Source organism: Dreissena polymorpha, chromosome 9 (genome assembly GCF_020536995.1).
Source record: "Dreissena polymorpha isolate Duluth1 chromosome 9, UMN_Dpol_1.0, whole genome shotgun sequence".
NCBI classification, from domain to species: Eukaryota; Metazoa; Mollusca; class Bivalvia; order Myida; family Dreissenidae; genus Dreissena; species Dreissena polymorpha.
In genome coordinates this window covers 83,561,811-83,568,562 of record NC_068363.1, presented here as the reverse complement: position 1 = coordinate 83,568,562, position 6,752 = coordinate 83,561,811, and positions in this window count along the sequence as shown.

Below are 6,752 nucleotides of genomic sequence, written 5' to 3'. Positions count from 1 at the left end.
CAGATGACCCCTATTGATTTTGAGGTCACTAGGTCCAAGGTCAAGGTCACAGTGACCCGAAATAGTAAAATGGTTTCCCGATGATAACTCAAGAAAGCTTATGGCTAGGATCATGAAACTTCATAGGTACATTGATCATGACTCGCAGATGACCCCTATTGATTTTCAGGTCACTAGGTCAAAGGTCAAGGTCAGAGTGACAAAAAACATATTTACAAAATGGCTGTCATTACAACTTAGAGCCCATATGGGGGGCATGCATGTTTTACAAACAGCCCTTGTTTCTTTTAAAGTTCTGCTGTAAATATTTTTACCACATATTCCATCAAAAATGTTAATCAAAATATTAATTAAGTATCAGAGATATTGCAGACAATAAATTGTTATATTACTTTTATGCAGCGCTTTACTGTATTTGAAAAGTGCAAGCTATATGCTTGTTAAATTTTAACTTTCATAGAGTTTACATTAAAATATTTTATAAATATATGACTTTGAATAATTATAAACAAAATTATTAACCCTTTGGTCGTTTCGCTTTTTTTAAATCTGTATCGTCTTTAATAATAATAAATAATATGTTGAAAGTGTCAAACCACCATCTTGAAAATAGGTTCTCCTTGAGTCATGGATTCTATTTGGCTATTCCAATTTCAAGACTTGCATGCTATAACTAGCCTTAAAACTGACGAGAGGAGGTAAATATAGAAAATACTCATAAGTTAACTATTTTTTGTGTTACTTAGAAACAATATCATACGATTCCCTTATAATGAGCGTAGCCTAATTTCGATCACTTTGTTTACATTAAGAACGCAGCTCTCATGATGACATCACACGCATGCGCTCTGAGTATTTTGTTTCACTTACATTTCTACGCTTGAAAATAAATACAGACAAGACTAAAATGTGGAAAACACAAGTATAATTGCTTTTCAAAATCGTACTTCAACTGAAATAATCCAAATTTATCCCTATTCCTTTTAATTTTTTCAGTCCTCTTGATTAAACTTCCACATTAATTGCAATGTGAGGCAGACGACTGCGCTTTAATATGTAAACACAACACTTTCATGTATTTGATTTATTTTAAAGAAAATTGTATTGATTTTTCCTGATTCTCAGAAAAAATTGCATGGAATAATCTGTGGAAGCACATCGTAACAAGAGGACCTGAAAGGCCCAAAGTCGCTCACCTGAGATTCAAAGGAACTGACCTGTTCTGTGCAGCCCAAGATGTCATTAGAACAATATGTTCTTACCAACTTTCATGACTACTAACTAGTGAACACCCTGGCAGTCCCGTTTTTCAACAGACCAGAACCATTTTCATAAACATCCAAGATATCATGTAAACAAATATACTGACAAAGTTTCATGAAGATTCATTTGTCCATATAAGGAAAAATGCCCCGCCCACTGGTGGACATGTTTTTCAAGCAACTGGAACCACTTTTGAACTTGTCCAAAATATCATTGGGACAAATCTTCTGACAAAGTTTCATGATGATCGTACAATAAATATGGCTTCTAGAGTGTTAACAAGGTTTAAATATAGCTATATAAGGAAAAATGCCAAGCCCTCTTGGCTGCCATGTTTTTCCACCAACCAGAACCATTTTCGAACTCATCCAAGATATCATTGGGACAAATCATCTGACCAAGTTTCATGATGATCGGACAATAAATGTGGCCTCTATAGTGTTAACAAGGTTTTACTAAAGCATGATATATAGCCATATTAGGAAAAATGCCCCGCCCCTGGTGGCCATGTTTTTTAAGCAACCGAAACCATTTTCGAACTCATCCAAGATATCATTATGACAAGTCTTCTGACCAAGTTTCAGGAAGATCGGACAATAAATGTGGCCTCTAGAGTGTTAACAAGGTTTTACTATAGCCAAATAAGGAAAAATGCCCCGCCCCCTGGCAGCCATATTTTTCAACCAACCAGCAGCATTTGTGAACTCATCCAAGATATTATTGGGGTGAATCTGCTTACCAAGTTTCATGAAGATCGGACAATAAATGTGGCCTCTAGATTGTTAACAAGATTTTAATAAAGCCATATAAGGAAAAATGCCCCGCCCCTTTGCAGCCATGTTTTTCAAGCAAACGTAACCATTTTCGAAATCATCCAAGTTATCATTGAGACCAATCTTCCGATCAAATTTCATGAAGATTGGACAAAAAATGTGGCCTCACGAGTGTTCACAGGGTTTTACTATAGCCATAAAAGAAAAAATGCCCCGTCCCCTGGCGGCCATATTTTTTCACTGATCTGGACCATTACAAACTCGTCCGAGATATCAATGAAACCAATGTTTTGACCAAGTTCCATGATGATTGGGCAAAAATTGTGACTTCTAGAGTGTTCACAAGGTTTCTCTATAGCCATATAAGGAATACTGCCCCGCCCCCTGGCAGCCATGTTTTTCAATGGACCGGAACCATTTTTGAACTCAACCAACATATCATTTAGACAAACATTTTGACAAATTACATGAAGATTGGGCATCAAATGTGACTTCTACAGTGTTCACAAGGTTTTCCTTTTTTTTACCTAGTGACCTAGTTTTTGACCCAGTTTTGAACTCAGTTGAGGTATCAATGGGACAAATGTTCTGACCAAATTTCATGAAGATCAGACAATAAATGTGGCCTCTAGAGTGTTCACAAGGCAAAATGTTGACAATGGACGATGCACGACGGACAAAAAGCGATCACAAAAGCTCACCATGAGCACATTGTGCTCAGGTGAGCTAAAAAAAGGTGACATGACAATATACACATGTTCAGTGGGAATAACCTGTCCCGAATGGATGCTAATTTTATCGAATCTTTTGATAGTAACATACATGCTGAACTTTTTTTGAAACAAATGGCGAAGGTTTGTGTTTTTCAATTCTTGAGCACTTTAATGTGTCAATATTGCTCAAAAGCAGATTGACCAATAAAACAGAAACTTCTTTAATTGTAAAAAAAGAAATTATTAAAAAGTTAAATTACTGTTTCAGTTTGTATGAATATTTCAGTGTATCAAATTTTTGTTTGCCTACAGCCTATTGCAATCAAGTACTCTCGCTTTTCTGATGTGACGTCTCGAATCTCGATACCAGATAAACAACGCGCGTAGTGGATGTAATTTGCAGGTGTGTATGGAGTTATTTGCTTTGAGTGATAAACACAATGTAAATAAACAATTTTGGCATGGATATAACAGGAATTAAATCAATCTTAAATGGTACATCGTTTATTGTGGCTTTGTTTGCATAAATCTGGGATTTCCCGCTATCTCTATTCCCATGACTTAACAAGCACCTAACATACAATTAAACAAGAGATGTGTTTGTCAGAAACACAATGCCCCCTTCTGCGCTGCTTTTGAAGCCATATACTTGACCTTTGACCTTGAAGGATGACCTTGATCTTTAACAACTCAAAATGTGCAGCTCCATGAGATACACATGCTAGTTGCAATAATTCAACTATCAGCTTTATAACCCAATGGGTTGCTGATAGTTGCAATGCGCTCTCTTTTGGCCATGGGTGCAAAATGTTATCAACAATGCAAGGGTTAAGATCTTTAAGGAACACTGAAACTGCAAGAACTTATACAAGTTTACCTATCTAAACCACAAACTCATCCAAATGGTACCATTAAAGCAAGAAATAATTGATTTTATTGACTTAGGTTTTGTTTTGTACGCTGTATCCGCCATATTGGAAAATTGACCGAATATTGGTAAGGTCGCAGTACACCAATATTTTGCATGTCGGGTTATGTGCTCCAGCCTGTAAAGTCGATAACGATGTGGTATTCGATACAGGATACACTGTCTCAAATTTAAACATAAACATGTCAGCAAGAAAAGTGTGTTGAAACATCGTCGTGTTTTTATAGGGTGCATGCAAAGGATGACATCCGTAGGTTGCCATTCAGGTAAATTTAACATGTTTATGAAGTTTATTCATTATTTTCCTCAATTTGTCTCGAACGACGTCTGTTTAGTGAAGCGCACGGATTTGCTGCGCTGAACTGCACCCATGTTTATGAAGGGGTGCATATGGACTGCCAGAGCAACCATAGCAAAAATTATCAAAGGCTCTGGGAGTCCGTTTATATGGACTATACACATGCATGCCAAATGTCAAGTATCTTTCTTCAATATTGCAAAAGTTATGGGTAATATTAAAGTTTTTCGGACGGAGGGACAGACTGACTGACGGACAGTTCAACTGCAATATGCCACCCTACAGGGGGCATAAAAAATCCGGTCATCATCATGTTCAACCACTTTCGCATAGTAAGGCATTTTAAATGACCATAACGGGAGCTAACTGTGCCTTTTAAGGACGTCATACTTATTAACGGTGTACCAAACTAAAAGACTTCAAATAGTATCAGTGTCCTTTCTAATGTTGATGTTAAAAGGGGTCGCCTGTTAAGTGTCATTTATGTAACATCGCGAAATAATATTACATTTCATAACTTGGTGTTCTTATTGAAGTTTTTCGCTTCAAACAGTAAATAAAGATTAATCGTTCATCAATTACACTATATTTGGTATACTTCTTATAAATATGCGACTAAACGAACCGTATTGTTGTTATCAACAAACGTTGAAGTCACTTTCATAGATCGAGGTCGAACAGCAGTGGATGGTCTGTGTGTGTGTTTGAGATTTATTTACAGGTCGAACACACACACACACACACAGTCTGTTTCCCAGCTTCTATTGTATACAAAGGGGCAGGTAATCCAGACTAACAGCCAATTAGATTGGTTACCTCCCCTTATCTATCGCTACTCTATATATTTTGTGCCGATATTAACTTAAGGTATAAGGATTCACCCTTGAATACGTCTGAAATCGGTGACAAAATTTCACGTTGCGTGAAATATAGCCGTGTAAAATGAATGCAATGAAAAATGGAATTTTTTAACAAGAACACAGGCTTATTAGATATTGTAATTCTGATGCATTTCACATGGCCATAAGCAGCATTAAAATCTGTCTTGTATGCACTAGTTGCAATTTACTAGATAACTTGTTTAAAAAAGTTAAAACTCATTAAAGTTAAAGGTGGAACCCTTAAAAGTCACGTGATCCTGCACCCTGATAATGGTGCACGTCTTTTAAAACATATTAATGAAACCAAAGTTAAGTTGCATGATACACTTTTTAATGATACAATTTTAAATGTAAAAAACTTTAACTAAACAAATGATATCTTCGGTTAGTATATGTGATTTCACTATCTACTGTACTACGATTTCAATCGATCGAGCTTTTCATTTGCTACCCAGAAGGTAACCGAATTGCTTCTTTTTAACTCGACAACAATTATAACTACAGTATTAACACTAGTAGTTAGACATCTGCGAACTTAGATTGTCGAAGGAATACACAATTTTTAAGGGATTGAATCTAAAAAGCTCCAGTAAAAAATAATGAAAGGCAATTAAGAAAAAAAGTAACCCTCAACTGGTCTCCAACCACTGACCACTGGAGTAAACGTCTAACGCTTAGATCACTCGGCCATCCGTGCTCATACAATGAGTGATGTATTTTATACTTTTTAACCGCTATGCTCGTATTGTCACAAAATATAACGACAATAACAGAACTATCCAAATTATTTAATCAAATCGCGTTGCAACGCTTTATAATTTTCAGGTTTTTTAAATCGTCAAAAGAAGCAAATAATGGATATTTGAGAGCATTGGAAATAAGCTTTTAGCTTATAGAGAATACTAGGTCGGTGCCGAATAAAGCAAAGTTTATTTTGCGAGGCTTAGAAAATCTGAACCACGAGCCTTGGCGAGTGGTTCAGATTTTCGTGCCGAGCAAGATAAACTTTGCTTTATTCGGCACCGACCTAGTATTCGATTTATCCCATCAATTTTCTTAGTCGTAAATTGTTTCTTTAAACATAGAATAGGAAAATCGAACTAGACGGAAAATCCCAAAGATATTTTAAGCAAACATTGTTTCATTATTTTAATCGTGTCGAGCCTAATACATTACAAAAAGATCAGTAACCAACCTGTTTTTCGTTTATCATACCTCTACGTCCCCGATTATTAAGAACTTATGAAAAAAAAGACACTAAACAACTGCATCTTTAGCGTGAAACAACATGCATTGTGTCGTATGACGTATTTATAATGACGTCACGAGTACGCGCACTTAATATTTGTAAATAATGTTTATTTGCTTTTTGAGTTGCATTATGTGTAAAAACTATATTACATCTTGGTATCAAATTGTTTGTTTTGTTGAATCTGATTCGATTTTACGAAAAATGATTACTTTATAGTTGATTCCGAGTAATATGAACATTCTTCGCCGCGCGTGACAGCTATATTTCAGCACTGCTAAAATAAAGGTAAATTTATTTCACAGTGGTTTATTTCGACAATGCACGTCTGATGATGGGATAAAATGGGTTATCCATAGGTCAACTATTGCATTTCGATTGATAACTAGTTTTTATAACTGTTAAAATATATAGATTTGAATTTATTTAAATATTTATATATTATTTGATAATTACAGCTGTCATAATAACAGTGGTGTAACTATGTTTTTATGCTTTTATGTATTGTGATATTGGTTTATGCGTTTGACCTAGAATGTAAATAAATACATATATGGTAAATGTTCAGTATTACTGTTTACTCACACATATCATAGCTACAACGACAATTTTCGAATCTGAATTATTATTTTGTAAATAATTTTGTC